This window comes from Tupaia chinensis, unplaced genomic scaffold, assembly GCF_000334495.1.
Source record: "Tupaia chinensis unplaced genomic scaffold, TupChi_1.0 Scaffold000515_1, whole genome shotgun sequence".
In the NCBI taxonomy this organism is placed as follows: domain Eukaryota; kingdom Metazoa; phylum Chordata; class Mammalia; order Scandentia; family Tupaiidae; genus Tupaia; species Tupaia belangeri.
This window is the reverse complement of record NW_006160028.1, coordinates 6957815-6971508: the sequence shown is the minus strand read 5'-3', so window position 1 is coordinate 6971508 and position 13694 is coordinate 6957815. Positions and strand designations below refer to the sequence as shown.

The 13694-nt window shown below is 39.3% G+C and overlaps 1 protein-coding gene across 5 annotated transcripts in view; it reads right to left on the bottom strand.

The window, feature by feature from the left end:
* The window catches only part of DLG1 (discs large MAGUK scaffold protein 1), a 331865-nt gene that overhangs the window by 58950 nt on the left and 259221 nt on the right, over positions 1–13694 (bottom strand). The gene's annotated exons all lie outside the window — the stretch shown is intronic.

Sequence of the window (13694 nt, the reverse complement as noted above, 5' to 3'; positions counted from 1 at the left end):
TCCTCTTGGGATCTTGAGCACACATACACACGAGTCCGGCGTGAGTTTAATCAGCTGGGTCCAGGACTCGAACCACAGTCGATTACATGGGAGTCCAGTGACATAGCCATCATGCCAACTGCTGGTCCCCTAAAACAAGTTTCTATCACATTTAACCAATTAAAAGAAATTTCTGGGCCAGCCTTTGGCCTGGTGTTTAAGGTGGCTAGATCCTAGATGGCCAATCCAGGGGGGTTTGATTCCTGGAACTGTACGCTTAGAAAACACTCCAGGCCCATGTATGTATATGAGCCCCAAATCCCAAAAGCAAGAAGTGGAAGAGGGACTGTTGTGTGACCATGCTCCCTTTTATTCTTTGTTTCTTGGGTAAGCATGTGAGACTTTGGGTTAAAAAAAAAAGACATTTCAATGTGTTACATGTTTAAGTATAAATTTTAAAAATCAGGGCTAATTCTAATTCTTAAACATTTGCTACAGGGTGTGTGTGTACTAAGAGAGGGAGGGTGAGAAAGAAAGCACCCTCCCACAAGAGTTATAGTCACACCACCATCCCAACTACTCTAGTCTTCTCTTGGGATTTTGGCATGCATGCACACATGTCTGGTGTGTTTCTCAAGCCACTAGTCTGGGACTCTAATCACACAGTTGGCCATGTGGGTCCCAGCTGCCTTAAACACCATGCTCCCAAACTGGCCTCAATTCTAATTTTTATATTAAGAAAAATACCTTTACTGATTAATGTAACTAGATATTTTGGTTCCAGCCTTTTCCCCTTCAGAGAATCAGTTTTTCTTACATTCTTAAATGTAGGACTTATGCAGCCTCAGAATAATGAGAAAAATATACCTGAAAAACCTGATACATTATTTTAACTCATTCTATAGTTTATAAATCGTCAAAATGCTAAAATAAGATACAAAAGCAATCTGATATAACACTCACAAATATTTCATGTTTCTAATATAAAAACAAGTATGATTTTGAAGGGTTTTAAACTATTTTAAGCTATGTAATACATTAAAAATACTAAATCTATTAATAACAAAACCTTTAAGAACTTTTAAAATAATAGTACAATAGTGTGGTTATATCCATGTATTTTTTTCTCTGTTTATAACAAATATAAACTTTTTATAATTAGGTCAGATGAAATCTTATTTTCTAATGAAGCAAGTCTTACAGCAAACCTGTCCTGTCTGAGAGATTGCACTGTTGTGAAGACAGAGAGGGAGTAATAAGCACATGGGGCTGAACAGTGGCGCGGTGATAAAAAGGTTCCAGGTTTGCATAGAGACCTCTCTGAACATGCCAGGCATGCGTGTGCCCATGGCCCTTGGCTGGCTGAGGACGGGGGTAGATCATGATGTGAAAACCCTGGTCGGGTGCTGCCTTTCTGTTTCACGGAAGAGGTAAATAAATTAACTTAAAAAGAAAAGAATTGGCATGATTATTGCCCAGGTACTCTTCACCATAGTCACCAAGTTTGTTTTATAGACATACAATTAATTGAACAATTCATCAAAAGTCAAATATTTAAAAGCTTACACAATATCTAATAAAATATTTTTATTGATATGAAATAATAAAAATTTAAAAGAAACACATTAATGAACTGGCTAGCATAATGTATTCATTATAATTTCATAATTTTAATCCACGGCAGACTTTCTTCAGTATGTATAAGCACAGTTATGAAACAGCCTGATAAATGGAGATACAGATTAAAAAATATAAAGCACAGGGGCTGGGAAGTGGCACGGTGGTTAGGGGTGCTGGATTCCTACGTGGCTGACCACAGTCTGAGTTCCAGGCCTGATGGCTTGCTTTCTTTTTCCCTTTCTCTCTCTCTCTGGTCAAATTAAAAACTAACAATAACAAATGGAATTAAATATATAAATAATTCTAAAAAATAAGATACCAAGGGAACCAGCAGTTAGCGTAATGGCTATGTCGCTGGACTCCCACGTAGTCGACCGCGGTTCGCGTCCCAGACCCAGTGGCTTAAAACTCACGCCGGGCGCGTGTGCGTGCGTGCCCAAGATCCCGAGAGGAGAATGGAGGAGAAGGGATTGCGGCGTGACCATCCCCCCTAGGGGGTGATTTCTTGCTTTCTGTCTCTATGTGTCCCTCTGTCTGGCGAGCGCACGTACCCTACAGTGAAAATCTCTCCAAAAAAAAAAAAAAAAAAGATATCAAGTCCATCATGAGTGTATACTGATTCTTTTATGATAGAAATGCACATGCACACGCACGCATGAGAAGCACCCGTAACAAGGTCTTGTCATGCTGTGATTCCCAGTCTCCAGTTCCTTAGGATCCTGAACACGCGTGTGTGGACATGTGTTTCAGGCTGACTCAAAGATCCACCACCCATTTAACTTCTAGCCTTGCAGAATACTTGTATTACCGCTGAACCACAACAGCTGGGCTATACTGGTTCTTCTATTAATAATTAAACATTAGAAATACTTTTTTTTTAAATTTACACTTAATTAGTTCTATTTCCCATTTGTATATGCTTTCTTCTACATGAAGAATCCTGGTTCTCAAGATATTAGACATAACAGAGTTAGAATATCCCATAGTGATTTACTTGCTTTGTCTAATATTATATTTGCACCAGTAAATAACAAAACCAAAGCTGATATGATTACTGGTAAGTTACCTATTATTTCCGCCCTTTTATTTAATCATCAGAGTACAGCCTACCAGAAATATACGGCTGAATTATTATTTTAAAGTCACTTCAAATAGCTCCTCCCTGGGTTTTAATGCTGTCAAATGAAACACATTAAGTTCATTTGTTCGTTTTTATTGTCAACTTCAATTTTTAGGGGCTTAAAAAAAAAAGTGAGTAAAATAGTTCCAAAGTCAAATATATAAAACAAAGATATTTAAAAAAGAGGTTTGGGGTCAGCTGGAGATGTGGTGGTTAAGGTGACTGGATCCTACATGGCTAAACTCATGGTTTGAGTCAAAGACGTCGAGGCTTGAAAAACACTTGCCAGACATGCATCCATGTGGAGGAGGGAGAAATAGGTAAGAGGCTACAGTCTAACCAGATCCTATTGGGGGGGGGACTTTCTCACCCGCCCCCCCAACCCCTACAGCATAAGTGGGGAAGGGGGAGACACTGAGAGAGAAAATTATGTTCACTTTAATATTCCCTTAGAAACTACTGTTGATTAATATTCTGATGACAATCTAATTTTCTTTCATTTAAGGATCTTTCGGGGTGGGCAGAATTCCACACTATCTTTCCTCTTTAAATTCCAATAATTACACTATTTCTCAGTATGAGTTATCTTAGGTACATGAGATGTCCTTATGATAATGTAGTGTGAAAAACAATTTTTTTAAAAGGTTTTTGCTATAGGGAGTGTGCACTGAACCGGAGAGAGACAGAGAAGGAAAGTGAGAAATCAGCCGCTTCCCCCAGGCTGGTGAATGGCCATGCTGCAATGCATTCTCCTCTCTGGATTTTGGACATGCACACACATGTGCCTGGTGGGATTTTCAAGTTGCTGGGTCCAGAACGCAAAATCACAGAATTGACCATATGGAAATCCAGTGCCTTAACCATCATACTACCTGTTGGCCATGTGAAAAATATTTTTTAACTTAAGAATGGTTTTTCTTTTTTAAAATTATTTATTTAATTTTATTTATTCTTCCATTTATTTTAATTTGACCAGAGAGAGACAGAAAGAGAGAGGGGAAGTGAGAAAGCAAGCCACCATGTCCAGGACTTGAACTGTGGTCGACCATGTGGGAGTGTCCAGCGCCTTAACCATCATGCCACCCGCTGGTCTTAAGAATAGTTTTTCCTATTTGCAAGTTTTTTAGTACTTGTTCAGTTCTATTTTTTTTTTTTCTAGCAAACTCCTATTTGTTGAATAGTCAGTCTTGCCCTACTTCCTATATCTGTCACTTTCAAATATTTTTTTTTTTTGGGGGGGAGTTATTAATGTATCTTAAAAGATGGAAGCAATTATAAACTTTTTCCTAAAGCTTTTTTTTTTTCCCTTTTTTCTTTAAGGCTTTCGTCATAAGGCATGTGCCTTTGCCAGAGAGGAGGAGGGAGAGTGACAGTTAGAGGGAAAGCAAGAAATCACACCTTGGAAGGATGGCCACGCTGCAATCCCTTTTCCTTCCCTTTCTTCCCAGGATTCTGGACATGCATGCAAACACGCCCAGTGTGATTTCCAGGTCTGGGACTGGAAATGGAGTTGACCATGTGGGAGTTCAGAGCCTCAACCACCATGCCACCTGCTGGGCCCTTTCCTAAATCTTCTGATTTTAATTTGCTTCCTTGATATGCTTCAGTATATAGTACTAAAATAAAGATACCTTCCTATACAACTACAACACCATTAAATCAGGGAAGTAACATTAATACATAACTACCATCTAATGCTCAGATTTCAATGAAGTTTTACTGATAAATTCCTTTATAGCCAAAGGACTCAGTTCAAAATTATCTCTTGCATTTAGCTGTCATATATTTTTAGTCTTGAAGAGAAAATATTTTTGTTGTTGTTGTTGGAGAGGTTTTTGCTATAGGGCGTATGTGCTTGCCAGAAATAGAGAGAGACGGAAAGCAAGAAATCACCCCCCAGGGGAGATGGCCACGCCACAATCCTTTCTCCTCCATTCTCCTCTCGGGATCTTAGGCACGGATGCACATGTGCCCAGAGTGAGTTTAAACCACCGGGTCCGGGACTTGAACCGAAGTCGTCTACATGGGAGTCCAGCAACATAGCCATTACGCCAACTGCTGGTCCCCCAAAGAGAAAAGTTTTCCAGTCTTTCTCCCTATGTAACCAATCTTCTCTCTTAACACCATCCAGTTTCCTTACTAGGCTCTGACCACTCCCACATGTCCCCTCTTTACCCTGCTCAGGCTCCAACCTGAGGAACACCAAGACATTATCCTACATGGAAACTCTTATGGTTAAGTCCACTGTAGCTCTCCTTAACCTTCCCCTTTTGGGCACACAAACACATGCATCTGGCATGATTTTCAAGCTGCCGTGTTTGGGACTCGAACTGCAGGCAACTATGTGGGAGTATAGTGTCTGAACCACCATGCCACCTGCTAGCCCACGATCCCTTTATTTTATTTTATTTTTTCTCTCCCTCTTTTTTTTTTTTTCCTGCTATAGGGTGTGTGCGCTCGCCAGACAGAGAGAAACATAGAGACAGAAAGAGAGAAATCACCCCCCAGGGGGGATGGTCACGCCGCAATCCCTTCTCCTCCATTCTCCTCTCGGGATCTTGGGCGCACACGCGCCCGGTGTGAGTTTTAAGCCACCGGGTCCGGGACGTGAACCGCGGTAGACTACATGGGAGTCCAGCGACACAGCCATTATGCTAACTGCTGGTTCCCTATTTTATTTTTTTTTAAAGAGAGATTTTTGCTTTAGGTTGTGTGTGCTCGTCAGAGAGACAGAGACAGAGAGAAAGTGAGAAACCCCCCCCCCCACAATGGCCATGCTGCAAGCCCTTCTCATCCACTCTCCTCCCAGGATATTGGATTCCTGCATGCATGCGCACCCAGCATGAGTTTTAAGCTGCTAGATCCAGGACTCAAACCGCAGTCGACTACATGGGAGTCCACCGACTTAACCATTATGCCATCTGCTGGTCCCGATCCCTGCATTTTTGACCTAAAAGTATTTCCTCTTTTTAACCTACTTGTTTTAAGAAAATAATTGTGTCTCTTCTAGTTAGTCTTTGAAATAATATGTAATGGTTAAGGTGGCTGGATTCTCATATGGTCAACCACGGTTTGAGTCCCAGATTCTGTGGCTTGGGGATCATGCTCGTGCATGTGCATGCATGCTCAAAATCCTGAGAGGAGAATGGAGAAGGGATTGTGGCATAGCCATATGGTGGATATTTTCTCAATTTCCTTCTCTCCTTCTCTCTCCAATATGGCAAGCACACACGCCCTATGTCAAAAATTAAAAAAAACAATTGAGTTCTATAAAATCATTCATTAAAAAAAACCACATTTCATAATTTTTCTTTAACTCGTTTTAATACATTAGTTTATAATAACTTCATTTATTTAATGAGTCTTTCTGGCATGCTTTCACAGTCTGTGTTGATACTATTCTGATTTGTGTTTCCGTTTTCAAGAAGTTTTTCATATAATTCAATCTTGATCCTTTTCTGCTGTGTTTTCACAAAGATTTAATTAATTTTATTATTATCATTTTTAATTTGTTATAGGACACATGTATTCACCAGAGAGAGAAAGAGACAGAGACAGAGAGAGAAGGAGAGAGGGAAAGTGAGAAAAGCAAGCCACCAGGTCTAGGACTCGAGCTGTGGTCAGTCAATGTAGGAGTTCAGCATTTTAACCACCAAACTACCTGGAGTATTTTTATGCAAAACTAATTTCCCTCAACTTTTAGATAGGAATTATGGGTCAAGACAGGTTTTCTTTTTACTTTAAAAGAATTATTTTATTTAATTTCATTTATTTAAATTTGACCAGAAAGGGACAGAGTGAGGGAGAGAGAGAGGGGGAGGGAGGGAGGGAGAGAGAGATGGAGAGGGAAAGCGAGAAAGCAAGCCACCAAGTCTGGGACTCGAACTGAGGTCAACCATGCCAGAGTCCGGTGGTCCAGTGCCCTTAACCGCCATGCCACCTGCCAGCTCCTCAAGAGAGGTTTTGTACCTCTGCAGCTCAGAGCTCCCTCTTTTGTTGTTTCTGTCAAGTGTTCAAAGAATAATCTCATATACTGTGAGATTTCCCCATTAATCTGGAATTTCTATTTCCTTTGTGTTTATTAACCCTAACCTATTCAATTTCATTTCCCAGGAGTTCTTTCTTCGTGTGGGACCTTGAACTGACGGGTAGCTGTAATTAACTGTCATTCATAGAGCCCAGATTGCTCCGGCCCTTTCACAACTTACCATAGCTCCCCCCGCCCCAACATGTAGACCACAAAACCATTTAGAGTTCCAGGTGCAGTTCTCAAATTATTCTACTGGTTTTAAGGTTGGTTTCTGGGCTTTTCCTGTTGCTTCCTCCTGCACAGAGGCTGATACTATAGGGTCTTGCTATGCTAATTTCTTTTTATTTTTGAAGGAGAGTCAGGGAGGAAAGAGGAGTTCTAGGTGATCTAGCTTTAAATCTAGTATTTCAGTTTTTCTTTCTTTCTTTCTTTCCTTCCTTCCTTCCTTCCTTCCTTCCTTCCCTCCACTTCTCCATCCCGCCAGGATTTGGACATGCACACACACCTAAAGTGTTCTTCAAGTCACCAGGGCTAAGACTCAAACCACGGTTGGTCATATGCAATTGGCTCCCAACGCACAGCACCTAACCACTGCTCTGTAAGGCCGGCCTTCATTTTGTATTTACTATTACTCTCACTTGCCTATGGGTCTATTATTTTAGTGCTTATCCTAGAAAAGTGGTAGGAAGTAATAAGTTTCCCATATTTATTACCTTCTTTTTTTTGGAGTTTGTTCACAATCACATATACACACACGACAACAAAAGACTAGGAGAGAGGGAGAGTCAGGAAGGGAGGGGAAAAACAGTAAGAGAGAGACAGACAGACACCCTCCACAGGGTCTGGTGACACTGAGAGCCCCTCCTAGTACACAGGTGGGATAATACAGCATAGATACGCTAGACAAAGGGATGGTTTATATCCTGGCTGTGGCAGTATTAGATTTCACTTCACTATGTAGAATGGTGTAAATTACAACTTAGCAATGGTTTATTTCTAGGATTTTCCATTTGATATTTTCATAAAGTGGCTGATGGGGAGGGAAGTAGCTAAGGCTGCATAAAGTGAAGCTGTGGATAAAGAGGGACTACTGTAGAAACCTTCAAGTTTATCCGCAAGCCCAAGCCCGCTATTTCTTTTGTTGGCTCCCATATGCATATGAAGTAAACCTTTCTTTCCAGTTCCAGGGTCTTGTCAATTTAATTAACAGGCCCCAGTAACAGAATCTACAGTGGGTAAGGTTTTTCTTCCCCTCTTAGGGGCTAGGAGAAATCTTCACCACTTACAGCTGTGTAACTAGCAAATTACTCAGCCTCTTTGTGCCTGGGTTTACTCAACTATGATGTAAAACAAGGGAGTAGTGCCTACCTTAAAGGGTTATCATAGAACTGGACGGTTAAATATGTAACGTGGTCAGCTCCATGCCTTACAGTTTTTTTATGATATGTTATCATCCAATTCACAGGACACTCTTCAACTATGGACCAGGAAGATTTTGTTAAAATTTTGTAAAAGTCAAAAAACCAGACTGGAATTTTAGTTCCCAAGTTTGATTTCTGATAATTATTCTCCAAAATGATAAATAGCCAAGTCCTTAAAAACTGAATTATTCCTTGTTTTTGGAATTAATGTAACTGAGGGGAGTTGAGAGATCAGGTCTCTTTAAACATCTTATGGAGATTATTTTTCTCCTATTTAGAATCTAAGTCAAAAAAGTTCAAAGTATACAAGCTGAAGAACCCATAATAGTATATTATGGTAATATGCAAGCCATAGGTTCTTTTTTTAAAAAGAATTATTTAATTTTATTTTTTCATTTATTCTGATGAGACAGAGGGGGGCGGAGAAAGTGAGAAAGCAAGCCACCAGATCTGGGACTTGAACCGTGGTCAGCCATGTGGGAGTGTCCAGCACCTTAACCACCACACCACTTGCTGGTCCCGCAAGCCATAGATTCTAAAAGACAAAAACTTGTCCTATCAAAAACTAGACTCCTTTTATACTTCTTCTTTTTTTTTTTTTGAGAGATTTTTCACTGTAGGGCGCGTGCGCTCGCCAGACAGACAGAGAGAGACATAGAGACAGAAAGCGAGGGGGGATGGTCACGCCGCAATCCCTTCTCCTCCATTCTCCTCTCGGGATCTTGGGCACGCACGCACACGCGCCCGGCGTGAGTTTTAAGCCACCGGGTCCGGGACACGAACCTCGGTCGACTACGTGGGAGTCCAGCGACATAGCCATTACGCTAACTGCTGGTTCCCCTATACTTCTTGAAATGGCTAGCTCACTGAGAAAGAAAATTTATATCCTTGGCCCTCATAGCACTTACACTCTGACTATGTGGGACATATTTCTTTCAAAGGTCTGTACAACAAAATGTATCTGTTAAAAAGTGACGCTGTCGAATATGCAGAAACATAAGGTAAGTAGCAGTACAGCAAGGAAGACAGTCAAGTTTCAAAGTACCTGAAACATACTTTTAATTTTAACACTTCTATCTTTGGCCTTTTGTTATCTTTCACTTTTAGGCATTTCTTCTCCCTGCAGTCTAAATCCTATCCATTCTTCAGGTGCCCTATTCTATGGCATCTTTTATGATGTCAGATGATATGCTTGCTCTCCTTCCTTTCTGATTTCTAAGGCAATGCCTATCTTCAGTGCTCTGCCGGTACTGTGTTTACTGGGCAATGGTACCATAGCTGTAGCAGAAGAATATAGTACACGTCAACACTGCCAAATTCTCAGCATGTTCCCAGTGAATAGAATCTAGATTTTCAAGGCACAGACCTAGGAATGACTCTTAGCTATGACTAACTTTGTTATCTGAGTTTACTTCATCATCTGTAAATAAAGATATTGCTACTTATTTTGTAAGGCTATAGTTAAGTCTTTTTAAAAAATATTATTGATTTATTTATCTACTCATTTATTATTTTTTTTATTTGACTAGAGAGAGACACAGAGAGAGAGAGAGGCAAAGTGAGAAAGCAAGCCACCAGGTCCGGGACTCGAACCGTGGTCGGCCATGTGGGAGTGTCCAGCACCTTAACCACCACGCCACCTGTTGGCCCCATGGCTACAGTTAAGTCTTAAATAGATAATAAACAAAAAGGTACCTAAACAAACATCGCCTACTATGTTAACTATTATAAAATAGAAATACACAGTGTTATGAGAAGAGCCAGTCATCTAAAAAAAGAGGGGAAAAGAATATTCTGAGAGAGAACAGAATGGGCAAAAAAATAAGGAAACAATCTCATACCATCAAAAGTCTGAAAGAAGGCCTGTACAGTTAAAGCTTAAGAAGTAAAGCAGTGAGTGGAGGGCATACAGTGAAGACAAATGTGGTTTGGATTTTATTCAATGTATAATACAAAATGTTATAAAAAGGGCATGATACCAGTCAATCTTCGTATTTACAAAGATCATTTGGCTGAGGAACAAAGAATGGATTGGACAAAATTAAGAAAGAAGTGAGGAAACCCATTAAAGTAGGTCAGGTGAGGGATGATGGGGCCTTTGGCTAGCCTAGTGGCCCTGACCAATAAGTTGTGAAAGGGGAGGGATATGAGGAGGACAACTAGGCTTCTGGCTTAAGTATGGATGAAAGTGATGTTTGTAAAGTGTATACACATAAGGCCAGTAGGTGGCAAAATGGTTACGTTGCTGGTCCCACAGACTTGGTGGCCTGGGAAACATGCAGGCATGAGTGCATGTAAGCCCAAAATCCCAAGAGGAGAGTAGAAGAGAAGGGATTAGAGTGTGGCCACCCTCCTTAGGGGGAGATTTCATACTTTCCCTCTCTTTGGCATAAACATGCACCCCATGGTAAAAAGGAGAAAAAAAAAAAACTTAAAAAACAAATAGGATACAGATATAAGAATAATCGATGTAAGAATTTAACCTTAAAACATAGTTGAAGCCTGCTAAAGAGTAGCTATTTAAATAATCAAATCAAATAAAATTTTTATAAAAACCATTCCAGTAAGACTTTTAAATACAACACATTTTTTTTTTTCAGTCAGAAAGGTTCATATAGAAGTATACAAATCACAAAAGGAATAAATAAATAATTTTAAAAAAAAGAAAAACAGGAAGGAAGAAAGAAAAGCAATACAAGCACACTAAGTGATAATCTGAGAGGGAAACTCCCAAGTCTATTCAGTTAACTATCTGAGAAAAAGGCAGCCCACCCCTGTGAATTTATCAGTGGCAAATACTGATACAGCTAATGCAAGAGGGGTACATTACGCTTTAGTAAAGAGCCACTGACTATAAAAATGGCTAAGATTAACTATCTTTGTTTGGTTCTGTGCTCACTAAACACTAGGGCAGTCTTGCTCCGATTAACCAATTTTTATCCCTTACAAATAACTTGCTATTTTTGTGTGGATCCCAGAAGATTCTTTCTTTTCGAAAATTAATTAGAATACTACATCTGATTTTTTAAAAAAATTGTTATAGGGGTCAGCAGGTAGGTGGTGGTTAAGGGCGCTGGACAATTGCAGTTCAAGGCCCAGATCTGGTGGCTTGCCTTTTCACTTTCCCTGTATCTCTCTCTCACTCTGGTCAAATTAAAATAAATAAATAAATAAAGTTGAATAATTCTTTTAAAAAAACAGAACTGTTTTATTTAATTTTATTTATTATTTATTTTAATTTGACCAGAGAGGGGCAGAGAGAGAAAGAGACAAAGCAAACTGCCAGGTCTGAGACTTGAACTGCAATCAGTCATGTGGGAGACCAGTGTCTTAACCACCATGTCACCTGCCGGCCCCTATGTCTGAATTTTGAGTCAACTTTCCCTATATTATGCTATGCTATTTCAATATAAATGCTCACTTTTTATTTCAAGTAAGTTTTCTTGTAAGTATTAAATTAAAATTTCAAACATTTGTCTTCTTCCTTTAAAAACATTTTTTTAGAAAGTCTACTTATGTATATGTTGCATCAATTATCTATCTTCCAATGCTAATGTTGTCTTTCTAATCTTTTTTGATTCTCCATTTGTTTCATTTTGTTACTTTTCCTATCATATCCTCTATTTCCCCTACTGAGTTTACTGTGGTGTCTCTGCTTTTGCTTTCTTTTTTCCTGGGTTCTGCTAGCTCAAAGTCCATCTCTTCTGGATGCAAAGTCATCTTTTCCTACAGTTCCTACATTATGCTTTACATCTTCTTCCAAATTCATAAACTGCTGAAGACATAAGGTTAAATGATCTGCTCTGTATCCATTTTACATGAGTGTGAGAGAGACAGAAGGAGAGACACAGAGACACTAATGTGTCACCGAGCTTTGCTGCCTTTGCTACCTTTCATTAATTTTTTTATGACTATCAGGTTGGTTATTTTTAAGCTACTTATCACTTAATGAGCTGAATTTTGCTGGACCAGCTATTTGCAGAAAGTTTGGATGTGGCAGGGAGATAGAAGCACGGTTTTTATAGGCTTTACAACTAAAACACTGTTCCAGTTTTCGATCCTACTAAGGTAGCCTGCTTTACTCAAATATGGGTCCTTTGCTTTTCTAATCAAACCAAATCATGGATGGCTTCTGTTCTAGCCTGCTCACCCCAATTCCCACAGGCTTGCTACAGAAAACAAGGAAGTATAATATTCTGCCACATTTTAAGTTCTGCCATCACCAAGCATTCTTTTTCTTAATAATAATTATTTTATTTAACTTTATTCATTTTTTTAAAATTTGACTAGAGAGGGACAAAGTAACAGGGGTGGGGAAGAGAGAGAGGGAGAGAGAAAGGGAGGGAGGAAGGGAGGGAGGGAGGGAAAGAGAGGAAGCAAGCCAACAGGTCTGGGACTTGAACCGCTGTTAGTTATGTGGGAGTCTAGCGCTGTTAACCACCACGCCAAGCGTTCTTCACATCCTGTTTTCACTCCTTCCTTCTTTCCATGTGGTGTCTGTTAGGTTCTGTTCCCTAAGCAGCCTTTGCCTAGACTCTGTTGTCTAGGTATTATATATTCGTTTTTATTTAATACAGGTGGAATTGTGTGAGTAGAAGTGTGTGTGGGCATGTTTTATTTTCCTTGCTTCTTCTGTATGTTTTCTGGAGAGGTAATGGAACAGATATTAACTTACTCTTAACATACCTAAAAAGTTTACATTCTTTATAAACATAATAATGACAAGTTGGCTATACTAGTGATTGTAATTTGGCTTCCTCATGGTGCATTACAAGTGAAGAATGTGTGGACGGGAAGAAAAAAGCATGTGTAGTCTTCACTGCCAGACCTGTTTCTCATAAAGCATTCTAACTTCCTAAATTAGTCCCTATTTGTTTAATTAATGTAACTTTATCTGGAATTTATCTCTATGAAAATGAACTCACTCTAGTTCAGCTAAGGAATATAAAGAGCTGAGACCTACTAGACTTTAAGAATGAGGTTTACTAGATTGATGGAACCTGGCACACATGATGAATTATCAAGCAATGCCCAACATGCTACAACTGATCAACTAAAAAAACATACGTTTTGTTACAAAAATAAACTCCACCCTTAGAATAGTAAACACAACTGCTGTTAAATTATAGAATATTTCAGATAACTTAAGTCATATCATTTTTTCCTTCTTCACCCTGTTGTTGATGAACATCAACAAGTATGCTACGTATTCTTTTGGGTGTTTAAGCTTTTAAAAGTCCATTGAGGTTTCACTGGAGAAGTGGTTGTGTTGATGCACACGAGAGTCTTACATGTTTAATGTGGCATGACCTCAAACTTTCCATTACCACATTCGTTCTTCCCATGGGAACTAAGCAAGTGTCTAGGATACTGTGTCTAGAAATGATTACTTCTCAAACTTGCATTCCTCCCTTTAGTTTAAATAGTAACAATGGCTATTAGAAACATATCTTAAACTTTGATATTAATAAATATAATTCAAAAATTAGAAAATATTTATGTGACTTAATTTTCTTTGACAATA